The sequence below is a fragment of the Cygnus olor genome, chromosome 1 (assembly GCF_009769625.2).
Source record: "Cygnus olor isolate bCygOlo1 chromosome 1, bCygOlo1.pri.v2, whole genome shotgun sequence".
NCBI classification, from domain to species: Eukaryota; Metazoa; Chordata; class Aves; order Anseriformes; family Anatidae; genus Cygnus; species Cygnus olor.
This window is the reverse complement of record NC_049169.1, coordinates 102,263,073-102,290,622: the sequence shown is the minus strand read 5'-3', so window position 1 is coordinate 102,290,622 and position 27,550 is coordinate 102,263,073. Positions and strand designations below refer to the sequence as shown.

At 40.3% G+C, this 27,550-nt stretch overlaps 1 protein-coding gene across 7 annotated transcripts in view; it reads left to right on the top strand.

Moving 5' to 3' along the window:
• TSPAN9 (tetraspanin 9) overlaps window positions 1-27,550 on the top strand; it is a 183,160-nt gene that overhangs the window by 20,534 nt on the left and 135,076 nt on the right. The window contains exon 1 of one of the 7 annotated variants that reach the window (XM_040574384.1): window positions 13,643-13,661. The exons of 5 other annotated variants lie outside the window; for them this stretch is intronic. The gene's annotated coding sequence lies outside the window, so the exon portion shown is untranslated. Of the gene's footprint in view, window positions 1-13,642; window positions 13,662-27,278; window positions 27,299-27,550 lie in introns of those variants that run through there. One more of the 7 variants, XM_040574424.1, reaches the window with a different exon arrangement.

The window sequence follows — 27,550 nt, the reverse complement described above, 5'->3', positions numbered from 1 at the left end:
TGTATGTAAAGCACCTGGGTGTTCCACAGTCTAGCTAACATTTTGTTCATGTTTGATTTAAGCGAGTTCTTGACATAGGTCTGTGTTCTTTGTCGTATAAATAACTTGTTCAATTAAATGGGTAATGGAATATCAGGTCTTCAGGCATGTTATTAAAAGTCCTGTTAAGGTAGTTTGAGGAAAAGAAAATTCCATTTGGCAACAGCCTTGGGATTGGCTTTTTGCAAGGTGATGGTAATTTTGCTTACAGGGGTCTCTGTTTCAAAATGCATTCTAAGGCCTCGAGGCAGAATTGTAAATGATCCCATCATGTAAGTTGCTAAGTAATACAATACAGTTAAGCTATAATATGCCATAATCTTGAATCTCCATGTAAGAGCACCCCACTGGCAAAAGATAAATTAGTTATGGGGAAAGGAAAATGGTTTGTCCCAGAGGTATTGTTAATCACTGGTTCTCAGGTTGCTCGAACCTGGGATTTTTACTCTCATCATTAATTAACTTAGGAGGTGCTCTCTGGTGTCACCAAAGAAAACTATTTCACCAAGAAAACATGTTTTCTTATTACTTCTGATCCATTAGAATATCGGATTTGTGGCTCTCTACTACAGGTAGATTTTTTTTAAGCTTTTTGATGTGTAGAAACATTTTCACGTGAGTCTTTAGTGACATACAAAACCAAATCTCCCACTTACGAAAGACTAAGTGAGACTCTCTTGCTCTTTGAGTAAGGCACAGAGGAAAGTGATTACTGATGGAGCATCATTCTCTGGTCTTCCTTAGTTTGTTTTCCTTGTTCCTTGTCACAAAGCTCCTGCAGAGCTGTGGTTCTTGGCTGCCTTCCATACAGCAGTTCTAAAGCACGTCTATCTTTGAAAACAATTGGGTGCTTCTCTCTGGTTTGAGCTTGTCTCTGCTATGTAGGTATTTTGCTAATTAACTCTTTCAGAAGGATCATAACAAATTTGTAAACTCACAGATAACACTAAGCTGAGATGAAAGGGAACATGAACACTCGGAAGACCACTGAGATAACAAAAATGAACTGGGATACGAAAATTGGAACCTGAACTTACAATTTTAAGTCCATAATGAGAGACTGAAATAAACACTTTGAGTTACAGAAATGTTAAGTATTCAAGAAGGACTTTTTACTTCAGTGTGAATTTCTGTAAGCGTCTCATGTTTTCAAAACAGACATCACAAAGGATTCAAAAAACTGCACTAAGCTATTCAAATCTTCTAGTTTTAATTACTTAGCCCAAGTGATCTCATCATCAGTTCAAGAGAATGCTCTTATTCCAAATATATTTAGTTTTAGATATGTGTATATATAATTATTATTTTCTTAAAAAACAGTTATAATTTAAAATAGGATAGAGAAAAAATGAAGTTAAATACTGTTCACATTTTTGAGATGAAATGGGAAAGCCTCGTTTTTATCTGTGATGTGTATTGGTGTTCATCTGCTAGCTTATTGGATAGCTGTGAACTAAATATAATTTGTTAAAAGCAATAGTTTTCAGTCTTTCTATTTTCAGACAATAAACATATTCTACTGGAAGCTTCCTATATGGTCAATTCAAGCACACTTTGAACTCTGATTTTGAGTCGCTGTACTGAAGTTCGTGTCCCAGCTACTCGTGTCTACTCGCACATCACTCTCATGCTGCTCAGCTGCAGAGAAACTCTGTATGGCTATATGTATTTATTTTAAGGAACCAATAAAATGAATTTATTAGAGTACCAAAACTTTCATAATCAGTGGTATCTTTCTTTCTTTTTATTTTTATTTGTTTTTGTGTAAAACTATTGCTCTTATTATTCCTGAACATTTTCATTCAGTACAGGAGAGAAATTAGGTCATATAGCTGCGTCTTCATGTGGGCATAGGTGCATGTGTTTATTTTTTCCTTCTCTTCCAGGAATGAGCATTAAAAGTCAGGTTTGATTATACATTGCTAGCAGTGGTAAGAATGATGGGAGGCACTGTGGGCATGGAGAATGAATTTTGCAAGGCTAAGAACAGAAATGGAATTCGGTGCCTGTGACTGTAGGCAGGACAGATGACACAGATTTGTGGGAAGCAGTTGAAAAAGCAGGACATCTCACCCTTACAGGAAAGTTAGTTTGAATTGTGGTAGAAAGTGAACTTGAAGCAGAACCAGACGTTGCAGGGGCTCTGCCTCTGTCATGGGAATGCACAGTGTTGACAGTAGTTATTTTGCAATTGTTTCCAGCTCAAATAATCTATAAGTAATGGACTGGTCACAGTGCTGCTGAATGAAAATAAGCTAATACCAGTTACTGGGCAAATCTCATATCATGATGTTTATCTTTTTGTCCTCTTAATTTCTGTAATCTTTTAGAAGTTTTTGTGCAATATAAGGTGAAACTAGGTAGTTACAGATGCATTTTTTTTTCAAGTGGTTTATATTTTAGAATATATTTGCTTTTTTTTTTTTTTATAAGAATACTTTTAAAATGGTAGCATACTACAATTAATTTATATTGTCTCCAGGGATTAATTTTTAGCTTGTGTCATGTTTATGTATCTAAAGTACAGTTAAGTGACACATATTTCTCTGACATGATTTCCTACTTTTTTTCTTACATGCCTCATATATATTGCAAAGTTTAAAAAACAGTAAGGAAGAATTTAATAAAGACTGCTTGTTGTGATGTGTACATTTCGTTCACTCTTTTGATGTTAATTTTTAATTGGTGCAACAGGATTTGAACATAAGGCATTATGGTTTTTTTCTTTTTTCTTCCCCCCATGGTTCTAACTCCTGTTCATCTACTAAAAAGTAAAAATTGTGCTAAGAGCTGATTTTTGTAGGGAGGCCTCACAGAAAACCTGTCAAACGTGCTCTTTGTCCAGCCACACCTTTGATACTTGATGCTGTTAGAGTCACTCCAGAGACATGCAAGACGGGAAGAGGATGCCAGGATGGAACTGAATATTGATATTTTGCAGTCTTGAATAAGAAAATTAGGAGGCTAGCAAAGTTGGTATCCTTCCTTGTATTTTATTACTATAAACTTGTTACTTACTTTAAAAAAAAAAAAAAAGAATTTGTGGAAAGCTAATGAGCATGGCTGTATTCAAATATAAGCATGCTATTTATTACCTTTGGTGTGTATTGATATGTGTATTTGGTTTTAAAAGCTAATGGCTGAAATAAAAATCTTGGGAGCAGTGTTAAGTTTATTGTTAAGATTTCTTACAAGTCAAAAGTGTTGTCTGCTTTAGTCTACAGTTTGCTTTTTTTTTCTTTTTTTTCTTTAAGGCTGTGTACAGTGTCTTTATTTATTGGCATAATGCTGTATGCAATGGAGATCTCAGCAGGGAAAGAGCTGGTGTCAAGGGATGTACATTTTTAGTGTTTCCTGCTTTTGTATTTTCATGCAAGTGCTTCCTTTGATAGCAGAATATAATAATGCATAGACTGAACTCTAAGTTTTGTGTTGTTGTTGTTGTTGTTTTGTGTTGTTGTTTTTGTTTTATTTTTTAAACAGTTGTTACTTGTTCAGGAACAATGGATTACAGTTCACTAGTACCAGCCATCTACAAGTAGTGTATGAGGATGCAGTTGAGAGAATCTAGCCACGCTCAGACAAATTCCTGTTTGTTAAAACATCCAGAGCTACCCAATTTGAAATGTATCAAATGAGGCTGATGAAGCTTAGGTGAATGAGGGGATAATAGCGCAATGTGGAAGTAAAGAGTAGAATGGACATGGGAATTCTTTCTTTTAAAGGTAGGGTATGTAAAGAGAGAAACAAAAAACTCACCTTCAACATTTTCATAGGTTTAGATACTGAAATCGTTCAGTGACTTTGTCCATTTTTCGTTCTCTGCTCTCAGTTTACAGAAAGTTGCAGATAAATTTATGTACCCTTGTTTCAAAATAATGTCTGTTAATTTACCTTATGCATTTTTATTTGCATAATTTCATGGACACCCAATCAGAACAAATGTGAAGTAAGTACTTAAAATTCAAAATATATACTATGACTATATGATTATATATGTTCTCTTATCTTACAATTTAGTAGTCTTCCGAGGTTCTTAAAAGAAAGGTTTTGGTTTCTTTCTGTCATGGTACAGGAAGGGGAGGTTCACTGACATGAAAAGGTGGGAAAAACAATTAAAAAAGACTGTGTGTATTACTTTTCATAGAGCATATCATCATTATAGATTGTAGAAGTCGTCATCAGGGTTTATGGTGGGGCTTTGAGATCAATGCATTTAAAAGAGTTCTGGAGGTATAGTTAGATAATGAATACCCAAGTATTATACTCAAGAAATCTTACTTGGAGAGGGATTTCAAATGTTTGGGTTTAGCTTTTCAATCTATACCCTACTAGCTATGTTTAATTAAGGATTTTCAAGTGGGAACAACTTGCATGAGAGTCACTATTAGACAACTAACTTCTATTAAATTCTTGTCAGTTCCTGTGAGAATACAGCACTCAGCATTTCAAGACTGCACACAATCCCAGCTTTTAAGTGAAGAGGCGGGCTGTGCATCACAGTGTGTTTGTTCTGATCTGACCAAGATGCCTGCACAATTCCTCTTGATGGACCAGTGAACTTCTGGTGTTGTAAGAACATAGCACATGTGTGCTGCACCATGTGAAGGGAAGGTTGATGCATGTTTCCTATTCAGCAGAAATGGAGGCATTTTCCTCCTGTTTCAATAACTTTTGTTGTTTTCTGTTCTAAACCGTATTTATCTTTTCTCCTCCTAAATATTTAACTGTGCTTCAGAGAGCCAGGCTGCTTACTGTGATGCAATGCCTACTGCTGATAATGGTGTGAATAGTACTGATTTTTTTGACAGATTTCACAAAAATTCTGAACAATACTAGCTATGTGATGTGGGTGACTGTTTCTGTATGTGTAACTGAGAGTCATGGGTTCAAATCGAAGCCAAGTATTACATCAGACTGTGTTCCAGGCAGTGATTTGTGTTGGCCCTGCTGGGTTACTGCTGTTCTGAGTTTGTGTCAGCAGCTCTATTCATGATTGACATGAAGTCTTCATCTAGATAATGCCATTAAAGGTGGGCCCCTTCATTGACTGGTGTTGGCAGACACTTGACACTATTCAACTAGTAGCCTTCATGCTAATGATGGCTCTTATGGAGCAGATATGGAAGGATAATGGTACTGTAGAGGGGATACAAAGGTCAAGGGTGACCATCTGCATCAAGGAACCTTTCAAAATATTTGCTTCCCAGACTGATTAACAGCTTGTGTATATATGACCTTATGTATCTTTGTACCCATATCAGTGCATTTGCATTAAAGGAAGCATAAGGAGGGAGTGGGGACACTGCATTAAATTTTCCTGAAACAAATGCTGCTAAGTAAAGTGCAAAAGCTGTGGTTGAGCAGCCCAAACATGCCTCAGTACTAAAAACATGTGACAGCACTCCTTGTAAATGCAGAACAGGAAACCCTGGTACAGGCACGTGTCAGCTGTAATGCCTTTTCAAGTACAATCTTAACAGCATTTATGCATACTGTTGCTTCAACGTGATAGCACCCAAAAATAAATAAATACTGATGTTCGTAATGTTACTATCAGAAAGGGTATTGACTCCCTTGTGGTTAGGGTTATTGGGTGAGATGACATCTCCAGCTAATAGTTGGCACGCAGACTATAACAGATTGATAACAAAATTGATAATAAATTGATAACAAGAGGGCAAATTGTGCCAAGGCCAATCCAGTGGCCTTCTAAGATGGAGTGACTGCATCAGTCGACAAAGGAAGATAGACCAGTGTCATCTACCTGGACTTCTTAAGGCCTTTGACACGGTCCCATGTGACATCCTGATCTCCAAATCAGTGAGAGTTGGATTTGAAGGGTGGACCATTCAGTGGATAAGGAATTGGCTTGAAGGCCACACCCAGAGAGTAGTGGTCAATGGCTCTATGTCCAAGTGGAGGCTGGTGACAAGTGGTATCCCTCAGGGGTTCAGCTTGGGACTGGTACTGTTTAATATCTTTATCAATGATGTAGACAATGGTATCTCCAGCTAATAGTTGGCACATTGATTATAACAGATTGATAACAAAATTGATAATAAATTGATAACAAGAGGGCAAAGCATGCCCCTTTTTTTACTGTGAGGGTTGTCAAACACTGGAGTGGGTTGCTCATAGAAGTGGAGTCTCCATCTTGGGAGATGCACAAAACCCAACTGGACACAGTCCTTTGCAACCTGCTGCAGCTGACCCTGCATGAGTAGGGTGGCTGGACTAGATGATCTCAAGAGGCTGCTTCCAAACACTATGATTCTGTGATTTCACTTTTTTTTCCAGGTACCGAAGTGAAGTAGACCAATTTATATTAGCCTGGATTTTCTTTTTTCCCTTTTTGAAGACATATGAATCATTTGCCATTCTCCAGTCATGACAGACCTACCATGTGATCTCTACAAGCTTTCAAACATGATAGTGAGCAGTCTTGATATTATGTCAGCCTATTCTTTCAGCACCCTAGAATGCATCCCGTCTGGTCTCAGATACTTCTATAGGTTGAGTTTTTTTTAAGAGATCCCTGACTCAATCCTCTTGTGCTACTGATGTTTCTTATGCACCTTGAGCTCTGTCTCTGTACATAGGGGCCTGAGGCCTTCCTCATGTAGACTGAGGCAAAGAAGACATTAAGGACCTCACCTTTATCTGTATCTGATGACATTACACCATTTGCTCCCCAGCAGGCCCATGTTTATTTTTTTCCTGCTGAGGTAGCTTTTATTTTCACCTCTGTTGTCCCTTGCCAGTTTCAAATTTAATTGAGTTTTGGCTTTACTAGCAGCACTCTACATACCGGACAGGGTTTCTGTATTCCTTCTTTCTACTCTGTCATCATTTCTGTTTCTTGTGAATGTCCTCTTTGCATTAGAACTCAGTCCTAAGTTCCTTGATTTAGCCAAGCCATTCTCTTGTATATGTAACTTTTCCTGAGTGGTAGAACAGACTGTTGTGCTTTCTTATTTGTCATTTCTTATTCGTAATAAGAAATTCCTCAGCTATTGCTCACTGAAGAAGTACACCTGTGGTGCCATGTGCAGATGTTAACTAAGTCTGGAAAGCAGAGTGGCTATGTTAGTAATGTTACAACTGACCTAATCAGTCTTATCTGTCAGCCGGGTTAATCAGTTCAGGAACAGCACTGTCCTGATGCAATTACACTTCCACTGGTTCTACAGCAAACCTGATTAGTACTTGTTCATAGATCTAAATTTCATGCTACAAACATACCTGTAAATAATGATTTCCAGGAAACACAGTGCATTATATCCAACTTCAGACTGGGCCCTGACTCCTCAGTCATAATGCTAGATGAATTTCATGTAGCAATCCAGTTGTGGTGGTGATTTTTTTCCCTAGTAACTAAAACCTGATTTTTTTTTTCCTTTCTTAGCCCACTAGATAGCTTATCTTGATAGCTTACCTGTTAAAAGTATTTCTCTTTCTTCTGTCAGCATCTAATATTCTTAGGTGTCTCACTTTTTGGAATGGTAACTTTATTCTTTATTTTGTTATTGGTGCACAGGAGTTCATTTAATTTGCTGATAAAGAACTTTATCCCCTTCAGAGAATGTTTTCCTCTGAGCTTTTCTGGTTCTGCATGCCAGCATGCTAGTTAAACTCAAGTTAAAATTCATATGTAGGGCTTGAGGAGGAAAATAAGATTTTTTCAGCAATGTTTTTATTAAAAAGATTATTTTAAATATAGTGAATTTTAAAATCTATAAAGTCTCAATAGTTCTTTAGTTTTAATGTTTATCTTACAGCTTGGGCTATGGAAATACATGATTAATTCTTTTCTCTTTTAAAATTCTAATAATTTCCTTCTTCAGCATCAAGCAGAGCTTTTCATTTGGCACTCTTTCTGTTTTCATAGAAAAATAGGGCTGAAGCTGAGAAAAAAAAAAACACAGAAAACTATCCATCATGACTTCGTTTAGTCAGCTGCTGCAGCACACAATCATACCTTACAGAGATGTGGTTGAAAACCTTCATTTTAAAGACAAAATTGGCCCAACACTCGTTTAAAAATTGAATTTTCATTTTTTTTAACTTTAAAGTGGTTAATAATACACAGTAATAAGTAATTTCCTAATTCATGTGTCATTTCAGTCTTCATCTTGGCTAGTCTTTACATTAATTTTAACACTAGATGGCAGTTGAAACACTTCAGTTCTGCCAGAAAGCGCACTTTAGGAGGGCAGCCTTCGTTTTTCATTACCAGAAGAATGGAGGTTTGTTAACTGCCTACTATATAATGCTTATTTTTAGCAAATAATTTGCTTGTTTTCTTTCATTCCTTTTAAAACTTAAACAGCTAGCTTGTAACAGCACTTATGTATGTTTTTATAGCACTATCATGCAGTCTGTTTAGCAGTTAAGGAGGGAGAATAGTTTTTCATTTTAGTAGCTATGAAAACGTACTGCTTGTGTTTCCTGTATGATTACATGGATGTTTGAACACTCTTGTTTAAGAAACAAGGAGAGGTGTCAGAGATTGGAATGTATTAAAGGTCTCTACTATTAATTTTTTCCTCAAGCAGGCAAAAGCATTTCTGATTCTTTTTTTTTTTTTTTGTATGTAATTCTAAATTTAGTTCTAAAACACTTGAGTTGATCTTTCCTTATTCTGTGCATTGCTTCAAGGTTATTTTTTCCCAGTTGAGCTTCAAAACGGCAACTTGTACTTCCAGATATTATTTTATCCTTTCAGCAATCAGAAAACATAATCCAATATGAAGGCTTTAGAAAAGAAAGTTCTGAAAAGAAAAGAAGAAAAGAAGGCTTTTAGAGAAGAAAGTTCCAGATAAACCTGAATTATTAAAATCCAAGTTAAACTTGATTATTTTCAAAGTTTGCATGAAAATTGCCGCAAGATCTCTTCTTGTCTTAAACTTAATATTTGAAACATTACATATTCATATTATGAATGTGTGGTGAAAAACATGGTACTCTTTCCAAGTTGCTTCAATGGTGTATTGTCAGAGGTGTGATACTCATCTGTTCTGACTGTCAAGTAAAAACCTGTTATAATTTACAAGTGAGTTGGTTACTCATGTATATGTTCAGCTTTTACCTCGTCTCTTCTTCTTTTGAATCCATTAGACTTACTGAAATGCTGAACAATATTTGAATGAGTGAATATTTATTTACACTTGAACTTTGAATGGTATTTGCAACAACAACAAAATACTATCAATAAGACTTAAGGTAAGGAACTCTGTCTCTTATGATTAGTTTAAGAAAATGATCTCCTTTTTTCTTATATTGATGTCAGATGATTTATTTCCATCTCTACAAATAATGTATTCTGGAAAGTAACCCATGCCTGTTTTAGGGACATACTGTACCCCAGCAAATTTTTAGTGACAATCAGGGCATAGTGTTTTCTCTTTCCAGCTGAGCTTCTGGAATTGTATAGTTATAAGGAAATACTGGCTTTCTCTATTTTTATCAAAAGCTTCTCTTTAGTTTCCAGAAAATACCTAAGCTATAGACACAAGCAGCAAAAGAAAAATAAATTGTATTATTAAAAACAAACAACAACAAAACAAAAACAACAAAAAAAAAACTAAGCCTGGTTTCAGACAGCAGACTGCATGGTTTTGCTAGGGATGCTGAGACTGATGAAAAACTATAGATTGCAGTTTTGCAGGGTTTTAGATTGGTTTGAACTGTAATCATTGAGGATGGAATGTCTGTATTTCTTTTTGCTGTGATATCTTTAAATCGATGCAGGTTTTGTGTCCTTGGTTGTTTTCTGCTATAATTTCCTTTTTATATTGCAGGGAATACCTGTCAGTACGCACTCAAATAGTGAGGCTGATGTAAAATAATAAGTTTCTGAAATACAAGTAAGTGAATCCTAATAAAAAGGTTTACCATGCACCTAGGTAGTTGCTGGACATCATTCAGGTGTAATTCATTAAGACTTCTAAGAGATGTGACAATAAGTCATTGTAGCAAGGAGATATGTTTACTGTTGTTGAACAGGAAGGTAATTTACGTCAGAGTAAGGTTGAAGTAAAAAGCCACTCCCATGGGAACTGAAGAGGCTAAGTGACATAGAGAAGAGGAGGAATGGCTACATGTTCTGAACTTTTTTTCATTGGAGCCAAGATTTTGACTGAAGTGACAATCTACTGTTCTTTCATTTGGTTAGGCCCAGTTAGAGACCCAGGAGAGAGACTTATGCAACTTTTCCCCCTCTCTAGTGTTATTCAGTATCTTTCAACTAGTGGCTCTGTTGTGCAGCTGTGTAGACACTATGCTGCACGCTCATAAGCTTAGCAGCGCAGAATCTGCATCATCAGCCGGTAGAGCAATGGCCTACTGTGCCACCTGGTTTTAATCAGTCAGGCCGCCTCTGCCTCCTTGCGGTCCCTCTAGGCATTAGTGCAACAGAGAACCACGGGTCAGGGGTGGTGGTGATGGTGGCAGCAGCTGCTAGTCAGAATTAAGGTTAATGGGAGAGCAGAGTGAGTCACTCTTTCTCCTTGTAAAACGTGGCAGGATGGATGCAGACATCTTCTTCAGTCTCTTGCAGTATGCCTTCCTGTCTCAGGCTTCTTTGGGTGTGTCTGCAGTTCTTACAGATAGCACCCAGCAGTTAGCTGTGACCATTTTGTGGTTTTGCTGTGAGTTTGAACACTTTTGCTTGGTTGTGGCTCCCATAAGCCCTCTCTCCCTCCTTCTCATTGTATTTCAAATGCATGGATTCAAGCTCTTATTCTTCCCATGCCAGTTTTAATTGCATAGAGGAGAACATGAAGGCAAAATAGGTAACTTGCTCATTCTCACTGGAGTTATCACATGTGAAGCTTCCAGAAAGTTGGCAGCTCTGTGTATTGCATATCCTAAGAGAGTTTGCAATTGAAGTGCCCAGTGTGTTTATTTTTTTAGGCATTTTAATACGCTTATCTCTTAGTGAACCAAACGAGATGCAAAAAAAAGATGTATCAAAATGTCCCATGCTCTCTAGAGATGAGTACAAAATTATATGTGGATTTTTGCATAGTCAAGTTTCACAGATACAGAGTCACGTACTTGCTCATGCCTTCACACATGTGCATCCTCTGACACTTCCTTGGCAGCTTTGGACATAACATAATCATTCTCACCAGTCTGTGCTGATTGATAGACAGATTTTTAAAATGGCTGATTCTGGCTTAATTTTTTTCATATGTGGTTCTATGAAGTACAGGGCTGCTTGGCTTTTAGGAAAAAAAAAAAGCAGTATTAGAGCACTTTTTTTTATTCTCTTACTAGTTCTGGATAAAAAAAAGCAACCAATTAAAAATGAGTAAAGCGATAGGACTTTTGTCCTATTTTGTTCCTAACTGCCATCCTTGCAAGTTGATTGATTGTAGTAGGCTTTATTTATACTCATTACAAGAGACATTGCTGAGGTCCAAATTTTCTTCAAGTGATACTTAAGTGTTGGGTTGTGACTATGGCCTGAATTGTCACTGTGTGATCTCATTGTTTCTATTTGGACGGAAATGAAACCAACAGAAATTTATTAAGTGATTTTTTGCTTACAGTCAACGGTAAGCTTCTGCTTTCTCTCTCTGAACTGCGTTGTCTCCATGGGATAAAAAGGAGAGATAAACTTTCATTATTTTTATCTATCCTTAATAGATGAAACTGGCTGTAAGTGAGGAATAGACCTAGAGAAACGTTCTGATGACATTTTCAAGCAGAGTGCATTTGAGCTTGACTGCTTATTAGGCCATCCCTCTTTGAATATGGCTCTTGTAAAATAAATCCCTTTGTAGTAGGCACACTATTTTAATATTAAAGTTTCGCGTTTAGAGACCCTGATAGATAAATAAGGTTTGGTTCAATGTTTTCCCCTTGCTCATCTTTTCTATTTATAACATGAGCGACTAGAAAACTTCTTTCTTTTAGTAGCTTGCCTCATTTTTTGCTGGGTTATGCAATGTCCTGGCAGCAGTTCTGTTGTGCTATCAGGAGAATAGTTCTTACAGAAGTTTTAGATTTTGATATTCCATTATAGCTTCCTCTAGTATGCAAGAATTTAAAGGAAATGGTGCTTTTCAAATAATAAAGTTTTGATGTTTTTGACATAGAAAACTGTGTTATCATTCATTGCTTACACTATGGGCTTTTATTTTGATCTTGTTTGAGCTCTGCTCACAGAAGACCTTTATGTCACATGGCAGAAAGCAGACTAGACCAGAACAGCCAGAAGGAATGAAACATGTCAAGCTGATGAAAAGTCTTAAGGTGGCCGTGAGTTCGTTCTTATCCACCTCACATCTCTTCTCGATTCATTACGAGGTAGATAGTGGATATCTTCTGCGCTCCAGTTCAGTCTGTCTGTGTGGTGTAGGGAGAAGCTGAGCAATAGGCATTTTCTACTACATAGCACAGTGTGGTGTGGTTGTGTATGAGGGAGACATAAAAGCGGAATATGTAGATTTTCCTCCATAATCCCACTATCTCTGGCAGATCAGCAGTTGAGAAACAGCTCTTGCTGGAAGAGTTTTGCAGCAGCAAAAAGGTACTGCTTGTTTACCTCTGTTCCTCTTTCTGTATAGAATGCATTGGACCGTCACCTGTAATAGCACCGCTCCATTGGTTCGACTGGTAATCAGAACAGATTAAATTTGTCTTGTACATTGGTTAAGTCTGTGAGGAACTAGCATAATGGTGTCTTCCTCCCTAGGAGTGTTAAATGCCTGAGAACAAACATGGAAGCATTATGAATAACAAAAGCCTCCTGTCTTGCTCCAGTTTCTTACAGCTTTCTGATAAAGAAGCATCTAGTACAGCCTTTAGTTGTCCTTTTACAGACAGGAAAACCTGATACATTGTGAAGTGGCATAATATTACATTTCATTTTTATAGAAGACTTTTGGGTGAGAAGAGAGCAATGCACAATAGGTTTATTTGTTTTACAGTAAAGTCATTCTCTAATACTGAAGCAGAACTACAGTCATTTTATTTTCAAGCAGCTTTGATTTGTAGTTAGTTACTGCTTCCCACAACCAACCCTGTCATAATATTTTTTTTACAGTGGGTCAGATACAATGATTGTAACACACAGTAAAAACAAAAGCAAAAGCACAAAACTAACAAAAAGAAATCTGTTTGCAGGAAGACTTCTTTTTGACGAGTCATACAGTGCTTGAATTTCTTACAGATGAACTCAGTTGTGGTTGCTTAGTATACTTCCTGATCTAACACTGTGGGAATTGACAGTAACAATGTTGGTATCTAAACCACTCAGATATTACTTGCATCTTGGTGACACAGAACACTGGATTACCACTTCTGCACTATGAGGTTCTGATCCTAAAAAAAAAATCCTATGGCTGCTTCCTTCTGTATAAGGCCACTTTTATGTTCTCGTTTGCTTAAAATCTGATCTGCATGTCTTATTTGTAGGAAAGACATTTGACTTCTAGAAATATCTGGGATATTTTTAGTTTCAGGTTATAAAACCAGAAGGAAATGGTGGGAAATGTTTTGAATGAGAAGAAAATAATTTATTTTTTAATACAGAAAGTTGTTTTCAATGGTTTCTAAATAGATGGTTTTAGAAGCTTTGAGTGTAGAAGCATTTGAAGATATTTCAAGAGGTAGGTGATTGCACTTTGATAATGCACTTTAATTACATGTTTTTTAAAGAAACAAAACAGGGAGGGCACCTCTCTTTTTTAACAGGGTATGTAAGGTATATTTTATGTTGAAAGGTGACATCATGTTTTTATGTATAAACCAACAGTTGTGTAAACAGTTTTGTGATTATTGGGATGTGTAGTGTATGATTTATTTGACTGGAGAAAAGGGAATATTGTACCGACTTTTAAAAAGAGAAATAAGGAGGACCCACAGAACTACTGACTAGTCAGCCACACCTCAGTGCCTGGTAAGATCATGGAACAGATCCTCCTGGAAGCTATATCATGCCTGACTCATCTAGTTGCCTTCCACGATGGAGCGATTACAATAGTGGACAAGGGAAGAGCTATTGATATAATATACCTGGACTTCTGTAAGGCCTTTGATACAGTCCCTCATAACATTCTTGCCGCTAAATCGGAGGGCTATGAGTTTGATGGATGGGCTGGCTGTTAGATGGCTAAAGAATTGGCTGGATACCTGTGTCCAAAGAGTTACAGTTAATGGCTCAAGTGGACAGTTAGTGTCCAAGTGGAAACCAGTAGCGAACAATGTCCTTCAAGGATCTGTACTGGGAGCAATACTATTAAATATCTTCATCAGTGACACAGGGAGTGGGATTGATTTAGCAAATTTGTGGATGACACCAAGCTCAATGGTGAAGTTGAAACTTCAAAGGGAAGGGATGCCATCCAGAAGGACCTTGGCAGGCTTGAGGAGTGGTCCTATGTGAACCTTAGCAAGTTCAGCAAGGCCAAGTACAAGGTCTAGCACCTGGGTTGAGACAATGGCCAATGTCAACGCAGACTGGGTGATGAGGTAATGAAGAGCAGCCCTGCAGAGAAGGACTTGGGGCTACTGGTGGATGTAAAATTGGACATGAGCCAGCAACATGCGCTGGCAGCCCAGAAAGTCAATTGCATCCTTGACTACCTCAAAAGAAATGTAACCAGCAGTTTGAGGGAGGTGATTCTCCCTCAGTATTCTCATGAGACCCCACCAGGAGTACTGCATCCAGTTCTGGGGTCCCCAGTATGAGAAAGTCATTGGCCTGTTAGAGCAGGTCCAGAGGAGGGCCGTGAAAATGATCAGTGGGCTAGAGCACCTCTCCTATGAAGAAAGGTTGAAAGAGTTGTGTTTTTATTGTATCCTGGAGAAGAGAAGGCTCTGGGGAGACCTTATTGTGGCCTTCTAATACATGAAGTGGGCCTATAAGAAAGATGGTGAGAGACTCTTTATCAGGGTGTGTAGTGACAGGAGATGGGGCAGTGGTTTTAAACTCAAAGAAGGTAGATTTAGGTTAGATATAAGGAAGGAATTATTTAGTATGAGGGTGGTTAGATGCTGGAAGAGGTTGCCCAGAGAAGTAGCAGATGTCTCATCATTGGAAGTGTTCAAAGTTGTCCTGGATGGGGCTTGGAGCAGCCTGGTCTTACAGAAGGTGGCAGTGCCCATGACAGAGTGGTTGGACTAGATGATCTTTAAAGGTCCTTTCCCACCCAAACTATTCTATGATTGTCAGGGAGGAACTACTAGGAGAAAGCCTGTGCTCTCAGTTACTTAAGTGGTCAGGTGAGATCGTTAGAATGTCCACATGAATAAAAGTTTTTTTTTTTTTTTTTTTAACAGCAAAGTTGTATTTGTTGAAATGGAAGTCTGTAAGAGCATATTTTGTGATACAACAATAGAGCCAAATCTGAAATGTTTTATGAACAGATAGACCAAACCTTTACTATGTTTAGTTGGATGGAAGGAAGTTTAGAAACTTTGTATGTGTAAATGATGACCCAGGCCTGGAGGATGTGTCTGAAAAGATAAGGTGAGGAACTCATGGTATGCATATGTCCTTAGACATGTAAATGACTTAGCTTAGCTTTGTATGCATGCCTAAATTGACTATCGACCTATTGAGGAACTCGACAAGCATAGGAAGAACAGGAAAGACAACCAGTAGAAACAAATGCGCACACTTATTTTAACGAGTTCCAGGAAACAATGTGGATATGTTGTTTTTCTTTTAATTTTTTTTTTCTTGAAATCGAATGAATATATGTGTTTTGATTGTATATAACCCCTGTAGCCTGGACAATTCAGCATGCACACTAGATGGAATAATCACCTGTGCATCTGGCACAAAGAGAGTTTCTTTGACCAGCTTTTATGGTAACATAGATGTACAGCAGTAAGCTTCCTGCTGGAGTTGTAGTTTAAATCAGTTCTTTAAATGGAAAGATGATACAGTGGCAAGTAGAATTTTGCTGATGTAATGATACAATATAAATGTCCAGTCTAAGCAAATTTAAGGATGGAATTGAGGTGAATAGCACAGCTATACTAGTGAAATTGAAGCATAGAGAAATGACCCCAAGCCTTCACTGGCCTTCTGGTGGCAGTACTTGCTGAAGTAGTTGTGGTCAGTGTTGTACTCTGCCCATTCAGTCAATTGTGGTTCTTAGAGCTCTAAGCCTTGCTTCAAGCTTCTTTCATTTCCTTGTTTCTGTAAGCATTGTTAAAGGGTATTGGCAAAGGCTGTGTGGCTTGAAGACTGTTCACATGCAGTAGGCTGGATCTGCTATGCAGAATACAGAAGTGGTGATCCTTGAGGTATCCTTGAGCTGATAACAGAGATTGTAGCTGTTCAGACTGTTATGGGATGTGGCTTGGTTAAGTCCCTTTGGCACGTATCAGCTACAGCCCACACAGCATCTTGATCCTGTGTTAAAATACACAGAGCTGTGCGAAAAAAAAAAAACACCACAAAAAATATTGATACCAAGGGGTTCAAGATAGGCTTTATAAATGAGTTTTCTTTTGAACTGAAACCAGAACGGGACTCAGGCTCAATGGAGATGAAGTAACACAAAAGAGTAGCTGCAGGATATATAAAAGTCGAGAAAGTGAAAATAAACACTCTCCAGCAATCAACTGGGGATGCTGTTAAAGCATATTAATTTTAAACTACACTGTTTCTCTTGCTTCTGCAAATCCTGTCCTCTGGACAAAAGGCTCCAATTTTCATAATCACTATGTGACTGGTTCTCCAACATATAGTGAACTTGTACATCTCTGTTTTCATTGGCTCAAAATTTCCAACTGTTTGTCAGCAACAAAGATGTTGCTTTAGCTTCAGCTAAAGCTACAGCTGGAATATAGAATTGCCAAAATGTTCTTGAAGGAAAAAAGAATAAAGGCAATGAAAATATGGTGGTCAAACAGCTGAGAAGGATAATGAGCTTAAACCCTCATTTTTTTTCCTCCCCATTTTCAACTCTTTGCTTATTCTTCCATGTAAGCCCTAGACAGCTGAAGGATAGAAGCTTTAATGAACTGAAGATCCCAAAGTGTGTTATAAAGATGGATGTTTATTACTATTCCCCTTCCACATATAGTATCCTGAAGCATTGGTAGCACTAAGTGACCTTGCATAGCCAACTATGTGACAGCTGAGAGGAGAACCTGCAAATCTCCATCAGGCAATATGCCGTGCTTTTTTGCTTGAGCCATTGAACTATGTGCCTTCATTTGAAGGTACAGCTTTTACATAAAAGCTTATTCACTATTCGCCTACCTACTGCGTGGCTTCCTTTTTTTTTTTTGTTTGTTTGTTTGTTTTGTTTTTTAGTAATAAAGTATGTGCAAGGCCTAGGCTATTGCTGCTTCCACCAAGAACTTTTCTAACACATAAGTACTAAATATTTGAAAGACAAGGAATTATTGTTGATGGATATTTCCTTTTATTGAATGTGCTGTACTGCATTTATTTGTCTGCTGTTGAGTGTCATCACATATTCCATAACTCAATGTTACTAGAATCAGAGCAAAGCAGTGCATGCTGGGATGTTTTATCTGTTTGCAACAGCTCCATAAGACCACAGAGTAATGCTGCATCTCCATTTCAGGTAGGAAGGCAGTGGGGTCGAGAGTAAGTATTGCAGTCCTCTTATTTAACCCAATTCCCAGAAATGACAAAAGGCAGTATGCTATCTGATACATTTTATGCACAGTGGCCCTAACCACCAAGAACCTGGCCAATTGCCAGTGAGGATTTCAATATGTGCTTGTGGTGGTCATGAAGGTCAAGTTTCTGATGCCTCTTTGAAATGAGATTTAGTAACAGCTGCGCATTCCTATCCCGCTGCAGAACAGGAGTGGGATTCATGTTCTGATTTTGATTCATATTCATGTGCTAGAACATGTTTCTGATTGCCTTCCAAATGGTGGTCAACTGACTCTCACTTTGGTGTCTTAAAAGCACCTCTTACATCAGAACACTCCAGGAACTGGGAGTGAAGAAACAGGAAGAATAATGGTCAGCAGTCTTCAAAGAGCATTTTAGTAGGAGTCTGGGCTGATGAGGAGTGTCTTGGCTATATAAAACATCTGTGACCCAGTGCAAAAGGATGTAACCAATGGAATGGGAAATTCTATTCCTGATTCTTTGACCTACTTCTTGATGTTGGTCCAGTAGTTTTATCAGTTTCTGCTTCAGTATTTCCATCTGCCCAACGCAATGCTGCTTATAATGAACTTGACAAACTGAAATTCTCTCTCATGCAGCCAATAAGTATGGATGGTATTTTCTACTATAATTTGATGTAGCATGTATGCAGATAAAGGATGTCCATACAAGACAAAGAAGTAAAAGAGTAACTTCAACATATTTTGCTTTTGTTTCATATAATTACATCATTACTACTATTTGTTTAACAAATTTTGATCAAGCTTCTGTTCCTACAAAAAAAAGATGCTGACTTGTGAGAATTCTTGTGAGAATTACTCTGTTTTATTTCCCCCACTTCTAAAACTTGTAATAATCTGCTGATTCAGAAAGAACTCTGTTTTTCTTTGCCTTGTGTTCTTTCTCTGTTCTATCAGACAACACCAAGTTGAGGGGAAGTGTTGATCTGCCAGAGGATAGGAAGGCCCTGCAGAGGGACCTGGGCAGGTTGGATCGATGGGCAGAGGCCAATGGGATGAGGTTCAACGTGGCTACAGACCGGGTCCTGCACTTTGGTCACAACAACCCCATGCAGTGCTACAGGCTTGGGGCAGAGTGGCTGGAAAGCTGTGCAGAGGAAAAGGTTCTGGGGGTGTTGGTCGATGCTCGTCTGAACATGAGCTGGCAGTGTGCCCAGGAGGCCAAGAAGGCCAATGGCATCCTGGCTTGTATCAGGAATAGTGTAGCCAGCAGGACCAGGGAGGTGATCGTCCTCCTGTACTCAGCTGTGATGAGGTCACACCTTGAGTACTGTGTTCAGTTTTGGACCCGTCAGTACAAGAAGGACATTGAGGCCCTAGAGTGTGCCCAGAGAAGGGCTCTGAAGGTGGCGAAGGGTGTGGACCACAAGTCTTATGAGGAGTGGCTGAGGGAACTGGGTTTGTTTAGCCTGGAGAAGAGGAGGCTCAGGGGAGATCTCATTGCTCTCTACAACTACCTGAAAGGAAGGTGTGGGGAGCTGGGGGTTGGCCTCTTCTTGCAGATAACTAGCGATAGAATCACAGAATCCCAGAATGGTTGAGGTTGGAAGGAACCTCCAGAGATCATCTAGTCCAACCCCCCTACTCAAGCAGGGTCACCTAGAGCATGTTACACAGGATCACATCCAGGTGGGTTTTGAATATCTCCAAAGAAGGAGACTCCACAACCTCTCTGGGCAGCCTGTTCCAGTGCTCTGTCACCCAAACTGTAAAGAGGTTCTTTCTCATATGGAGATGAAAGCTCCTGTGGTTCAATTTATACCCATTACCCCTTGTCCTATCATGCCACCACTGAGAAGAGTTTGGCCCCATCGACTTTACATTGTCCCCTCAGGTACTTGTAGAGGTTGATAAGATCCCCTCTCAATCTCCTCTTCTCTAGGCTAATCAGGCCCAGCTTGGTTAGTCTTTCCTCATAGGACAGATGCTCCAGTCCCTTAATCATCTTTGTGGCTCTACGCTGGACCCTCTAGGTGTTCTACATCCCTCTTGTACTGGGGAGCCCAGAACTGGACACAGCATTCCAGGTGTGGCCTCACCAGTGTTGAGTAGAGGGAGAGGACCACCTCTCTCAACATGCTGTCCACAGTCCTTTTGATACAGGCTAGGATCTCATTGGCCTTCTTGGCCACAAGGGCACACTGCTGGCTCACGGTTAACTTGTTGTCCACCATGACCCCCAGGTCCCTTTTTGCAGAGCTGCTCTCCAGCAGGTCAGCCCCCAGCCTGTACTGGTGCCTGGGGTTGCACCTCCCCAGGTGTAGGACCCTGCACTTGCCCTTGTTGAACCTCATGAGGTTCCTCTCATGTTCCTATATTCCTATAGTTCCTGTATTCTACCCAAGTGGTCTATCCTTTCTTCCACATCATGTATGCTTTCTTCTTCTGTTTAAGGTTTTCCAAGAGCTCCTTGCCTATCCACACAGGTCTCCTGCCCCCCTTGCTTGACTTCTTTCTCATAGGGATGCACCGATCCTGAGCTTGGACGAAGTGGTGCTTGAATATTAGCCAACTCTCCAGGGCCCCCTTACTCTCTAGGGCCCTGGCCCAGGGGATTCCTCCAATTAGGTTCCTGAAGAGGTCAAAGTTAGCTCTCTTGAAATCCAGGGTTGCAGTCCTACTTTTTGCCCTGCTTCCTCCTTGCAGGATCTTGAACTCCAACATCTCGTGATCACTGCAGCCCTCAACCTTCACTAGACCATCGCTTTGTTAGTACCAGCCGCTGCTGGACCCCTCTCCTTGTTGGCTCACCTACCACCTGCGTCAAGAAGTTACCTGCAAGTGTTCTGCAGTAAGCTCCTGGACTGTTTGTTCTGAGCTATGTTGTCTTCCCAGCAAATATCAGGGTGGTTAAAGTCCCCCATAAGAACTCAACCACCTCGCCTTCCTGGTGTGTCCTTCCTAAGAAGCACAAAGCTGTCTATGGCCACATTCCAGTCATGAGAGTGTTGTCTGTAGGTTCATGCATGATGAGCCGCACCAATAAGCACACAGAGTCGGAATCCACATGAGGGTCTTTTAATAAAATATTTAATTATATAACTCTGCAGAATCAGGTGCTTTCACAAAGCAATCACAGCTCTGACTCGAATCACTGTCATTTATACACATCAAACTTGTGAAAACTATCTCTTTGGCTACTTCTGATTGGCTGTTACAGCTCACCTAATTTATCTCTACTGAGTTTACACATGACAGAGGAACAGCTGGGGGGGAGCGCCACAGCACGACGGGACCAAATCCCACATTAGCATATGTTATCATTTTGATGGGTGTGATTTTTAATATGTTAATGACCGTTAATGAGCAGAAGGTTACTATAGGTCAGTCTGGAGCTGTTTTTCTCCTTGTTTTTTTACCTTTTATCCCTTGTCTTCCTTGCTTCTGCTAGCTCAAGGCTACCTGTCTCTCTCTTTCCTTGTTTTCTTAGCTAAAAGACTACACAAACTATAGAAAAACTACACTAGTTACAGACCTCCCTATTTTCTTCAAGGTTTCCTTGTTTTTTTCCCAGCTTTGGGACTGCAAGAGCTGTCCCACCATGTCTCAGTAATTGCAATGAGATCATAACCCTGCAACTGCATGCACATCTCCAGTTCCCCTTGTTTATTCCCCATGCTGTGTGCGTTTACATAGAGGCATTGGAGGTGGGCTCCCATTGTGTCTGCCTTTCTGGATGGGCAACTATAACTCGTCCATGTGGGCCTACGGTAGCTCTCCTGTTAAGCTCTGCTCCCTCTCTAGGCTCTGGGCATCCTTTGCTGGCTCTGGTGTTCAGCTGGTGTGAACGGGACGATGTGTCATCCTGTACCTTATTGTCAGCATCCCTGATGGTATCCACATCCCCGATTGAATCAGTGAGATCATAGCTTTGTGATTGCATGCAGGTCTCCAGTTCTTCCTGTTTGTTTCCCATACTATGTGCATTAGTATACAAGCATTACAGGGAGCTGAAAGGCTTATTTCTCATGCTGTGTGTGTATGTATAGAAACACTTCAGATGCCTTTCATTCAATTCAGCCCCTCATGGGGCAGACTGAAGGGCCTCACCAGCATGCAGTTCCTCAATAATTGGCACGCAGTCCCATAGCTTATCACTGGTGGGCCTGGTTTTGTCCCTTTCCCCCTTGAAATCTAGTTTAAAGCCTTGTCGATTAGCCCTGCTAATTCCTGGGCAAAAATCCTTTTCCCCCTCATAGAAAGGTGCTCCCCCTCAGGAGTTAGTAGGTTTGGTGTCATGTAGACCTGCCCATGATCAAGAAACCTGAAACTGTGTTGGTGGCACCAGCCTCGGAGCCACATATTGATCAGCTGGGTTCGCCTGTTCCTTTCAATATTAATCCCCACTACTGGAAGGATGGAGGAAAACACTACCTGAGCACCTGATCCTTCAACCAATCACCCCAAAGCCCTAAAGTCCCTTTTGATTGCTCTGGGGCTTCTCTTTGCCACCTCATCACTGCCAACTTGAAAAATCAATAAAGGGTAATAATCAGAGGGGGGAGTACCAGATGAGTGACTCTCTGAGTGACATCTCTTACCCATGCCCCAGGGAGACAGAAGACTTCTGTATGGGTTGGGTCTGGATGGCAAATCAGGCCCTCCGTTCACTTCAGAAGGGAGTCCCCTATGACTATAACCCTTCTTCTTTTCTTGGTGGGGGTTGTTGTGATGTGGGGCATAGGTTGACTTGCCCTGGGCAACTCCCCCAGTGTGGATGGACCTTTGTCTACATCGTCATTGGCTTGCCCATCCAGTTCCAGAGCCTCATACCTGTTGTGTAGGGGCACCTGGGAAGGTGATGTAGGCAGTAGGGGGTTCGCCGCTGCGCCGAATGGAAACCTGCTTCTACTCCCCACTGTCTCTTAGATCCCCTCCCTCTGCCTCCTTTCGAGGGGGTAGGGGAACCTTCGTTTCTTGCGTAGTGGCTGTGGCTGGCTGAGGAGCCTGTCTTAGGGATGGCAGAGCTCTACTCCACCAGCCAATCTCCTTCTCTGATTCCCTGATGCTCCTCAGCCTGCCCACCTCCTCCTGAAGCTCTGCTACCTGGTGACGCAGTTCTTCAACCTGGACACACCTCTCACAGCTGTGCTTGCAACTGCCGTCCTGTACTGGTTTAAGAGTAGGGCACATCTGGCAACCTGACACCTCAGTGGCAGCATGTTTCTGCCGGAACTCTGTCTGGGTGGCTGCATCAGCTGTGTTGGGTGCCGAACTCCATGAGGCCACAGCTTTCTGCTGTGTGGTCATCATCGCTCCCAGGATGAGTTGGCCAACCTTCAGTGCTCTCCCTGCTTGCCTTGCCTGCGCAAACTGCTGTGCCACACCCTGACTGATGTCCCACACCCTGTTTGCCTGTTCTGTTCACTGTACTTGTGGTCGCTCGTGCTCCCCAGGGGCTGCCTTTTTATGGCACAGGAGGGGCTTCTGGCTCTGCCCGTGGCTCATCAGCTGCCCTCATGAAGGCTGCCGGGTCCCAGCGGCTTCGTCGGCTGTCTCAAGTGGCTTTGATGCAGGAAACCCTCTGCATGCTGCTATCCCCTGCTTCACTGCAGAACGCATCTACCCCGGAGCTGATCACCTTGGCGAGTGAACTAGGACTAGAGGGAATGGCCTCAAGTCGATAATCCATTCCATAGGGACTGGACTAGTGGATAGGACTAGAGGAAATGACCTCAAGTTGCACCAGGGGAGGTTCAGGTTGGAAATTAGGAGACATTTCTTCTCAGAAAGAGTAGTCAGGCATTGGAACGGGTTGCCCAGGGAGGTGGTAGAATCACCGTCCCTGGGGGTGTTTAAGGAAAGGTTGGACCTGGTGCTTAGGGGCCTGGTTTGGTGGATAATATTTGTGGTAGGGGTATGGTTGGACCAGATGATCTTGGAGGTCTTTTCCAACCTTAATGATTCTGTAATTTGCCTTCCTTAGGTCCTCAGCCCAGTCTAATAACTGTCAGTGCAACAGCTGCAGCTTCTGCACTGCAGAAATCCTCAATTACTTCTCTGTATCTGTCTATCTGAGTGAATTCCCCTCTCATATCCTGGCTCAGCCATTCCCTCATGCCTCTTGCTGTTGTCTTCTTTTATCTAATGACATAAAGCATTTTGATGTACAGTTTGCATTAAAAAGAAAACAAAAACTGTCCCACCAAAAAAAAACCACACCACCACCACCACCACCAGAAAAAACACAACCAAACAAGCACTGAACAAAACTGTATTGTGTGAGCCAATGTCTCATTGAAACCTTATTTTGAGATTCTTAGACTGGGAAAACAAAATCACACTGTGCATCTTCATATCTCACTGAACTCATTCCAGTGAGTTAAGCTTAGCTCTTTTTTCCTCCAACTCATTGTTTGATCAGGACCATGCAAGTGTCTGAGATGTATAGCAACACAAAGGGATGTTGTGTCTGTTCATGTAGCGTTAAAATGTACATGACAAGAGAGCATAGTCTGAAAATATAATTAAAAAAAATGATAAAAACAAACAATAAAAAACACGTATGCTTTACTCAAATAATGGTCCTTTCAGAACAAAGAAGAAGTGTGGCTGCTAGTGTGGTTTGACTACACTGCTACTCCAGTAGGTGCATTTTTTTCTTAGTCTAAAAGCATGTATAAGAAGAATCAATTCAATAAATAAATTTAATGTGTTTAAGGATGGCCTTCTTTAAGCTTGCTTTCTTTGCTCTTTCTTGATGCAGTGTAAAGCTCATGTCATAAACATAACGTGCAAATAAGGGATGGAGAAAAAGAACAAACGAATATATATTTTTTTTCTCTTGTACCATGTGAAGAATGTTTTTAAACGTGTTTGTTTCGTTTGTATATATTGTTTACTTTGGTTCATTCTTATGCACTAGAAATTCAGGTGCACCAACAGTATGATGGAAGCAAGACTGGTGTTAGTTTGAAGTGAGGGAACTAGAGATGGGACATAAGGCGGAAAGGGGTATATTAAGGCTTTGTCCCATCTCTGTGACACTCATTTTATTTTAAAGCTGTTTTGTGTTTGTGTTATTTGCCATTAAACTTTTTCAAACTTATTTTTCACAGGCCTATAGACCAGAAAATGTCTTCTCAGACACCCCCCCTCCCCTCCCGGCTTCACAAGTATACACTGGCATTTAACAAAATGTCTGCAATTCCAAAACATGCAGTACAATCGTAAAGGAAATAACCCTGGACATATGTACTGGTGTATCTAAGGAATTGCACTCATTCCTTGGCACTACCTAGCGTTACACACTTGACTTTATAGTAATAGCCATGCAGTTAATTCTTTCATCTTCTAACCTTTCCTAATTTCCTGCCAATAGATAGTGGCTTCCTCTGTTTGTACTTAAATACATTGTCAACTTGGCATGCTAGAAACACTTTGGAATTTGCAGCTGATGTGGGCATTTGAATTGTCTCCTTGTCAAAGTAAGAGCTGTTTTGTGGCTTTTGTTTTGACAAGGCAGGAAAAACAGAAACTTGCCACTTGCCTATGATTTTGTAATGTCCGTGTCAGAACTGTAGGAATTTTCTGAACCCATAATAGTGCATGCTGTGCAGTCCATGTATTTGGGCTTCTTTTCGCTGCTTTCTGTATGCTATTCCTTTGCATCCCACAACGTGTTGCATACTCCTTGGCAGTAACTTCTGTAAGGTGACCCTGAGAGCCTCTTCAGTTGACTCATCTGATGGGTGTCACGTCTGGGCAATGGTGTTGGTGGGACAGCCTGGGATAGGGAGAGGGAGACTCCACTTTCTGACGATTGATGGGGTACCCCTGCCTGCTGTTGTGCTCTGTGCATACGTTTGCATGCGTGTACATGCATGTAGATAAAAGCCTTTGAGGGGCTGATTGATCTCCTTTCATGGCCCTGGGAGTAACTTTTCAATGTGTTACTGGTGTTCCCCCACCTGTCCTTGTCTTTCTGTGCTCTGTGTGTCAGAGTCACAGTCACCATCTACAGGAATGTGAATAAGTAGACCTCAACCTTTGGTACCAATTATTCCCCTAAAGAACTTATGACTTTTTTTTTTTATCATTTCTGTTTTTGCATGACTCTTATTCTCTTATTCAAGAATTTTCAAATACTGGGTGGCTACAGAACTTCTTTGTGTAGGACGTGGTAGTGATTGATGCTTGGCTTTGTTTCTGGTCATTTTTGCATTTATTTTTTCTGTGAAGAAATTTTCTGTACTGTTCATCATCAGTGTGTTTAAGTGTTTATATGAAGGAGATTCATGATGTGGTGCATGATGACCTGACAGGGTTGATGAGAACAAGTGTAGGTCATTTATGCACTACTACTTTCTTTCCTATAGCTGGTAAAATATAATAGGTATGAAAATGGTGTGGGAGTTCCCAAGAAAACTCTCATCTTGAGCTGTTGTGATCCAGCTGTTAGCTTGGCTCCAGACCTCCAATATCCCCACTCCTGTCTCTTTTCTCTCATATTTTTTCCCACCCTCTAGTCTGCTGCAGCTGTTGGAATTTCATCACTGTCTCCAAATAACCACATTTTACATTAATGTCACAGCCCCTTCTGTACTAAGGGGAATGACAGTCATGTGCCTTGCATATGTATTATTGTTAGATGATCTGTATCCAAAATGATCCTTATACCTTCGAATGTTGGAAAGCTGGATTCCTTGGTAAGAGGCACATACAACATGCGGAAATGTTGAATGGTGTGACTTGCAGACTAGCTGTCAGAAGGTTGTTAAGCTTTTTTGTTGCTATGATCTACTGATCAAATGCCTTTGCACTGTAGTTAGCCTTATCAATATTTGATTTAACACTGGATGTCAGCATACGTATTCCATTTGGCAGTTTTAGTGTGATGTCACTCATTAACTGCCATTGGTGTATCAGATATTGGATGTTTTATCCTAAAAAAATGTTTTTCAGGAATTCAGCCCCTGCCCATTTTAATGTTCTTACTCATCTCTCCCTCCCCCCAGCTGATTTTAGGTTAGTGTAAATGTGTGTGTTGAATCAACTGCTTTTGTGAAGTTCCTTCTGCCTGATGTCTTCTTTTCTGCCTTGTCCCTGGTGTACTTGCCTTCGTATTGTTCTTTTATATGGTTCTGCACTTTGCGTTCTACATTTTTCTCATTACTTGTTCAGCTCCTCTGCATGTCTTCCCATTTCCCATCCTGTAGCAAGTGCTTTCATTGTCTCTCTGTGGGAGCACAGGTGACAAGTCTAGAACAAGCACCTAACTATTATGTGGTATGTATGTGCCAAAAGAAATGATGTGGCCTTGGATGTATAAAATAAAGTGATGGAACGTATGTGATCCGTGATGCAGAACTTCTATGCTCTTCACATGCCTGATCATTGCAAATATATGCTCAGTGTTACATGCCATTGTTTATTGGCTCATTTCAAGAATGGATGCACATTATGAATTCTGTTGTGCAAACATTACCTTACTTTGTGCAGTCTAAGACAGTTTAAAGTAAACTACTTCTCACTGGACTTGTCATCTTTTATTTTTTTGTCTCAGAAAGTAGCAACGGTGTTTGCACAACTCTTGGATAGTTCTGGATCCTCCTTTACCAAAGTCACGCTTGCTCTGTATTTTCTCACTGGTCACAGGGACCTGAGATTCCATGAGGTGAGTTTTACCAGTAAAGACCAAGGTGAAGAAAGCCCTGAATACCTTGGGTTTTTCTGTGTAACTTGTTTCCAGGTCCCCAGCACTAATCTGTAGTGGGCTCACATTTTCCCTACTTGTCTTTTTGCTGCTGCTATATTTTATTAATGTTGATTGTCACACTCCTACTGGCATATTCTTAGTGGTATTTATTTTTGCTGTGTATCCTTGTTATAGTATTCTCTGACAAAGCAAGGGCCTAGCATGTTTCGG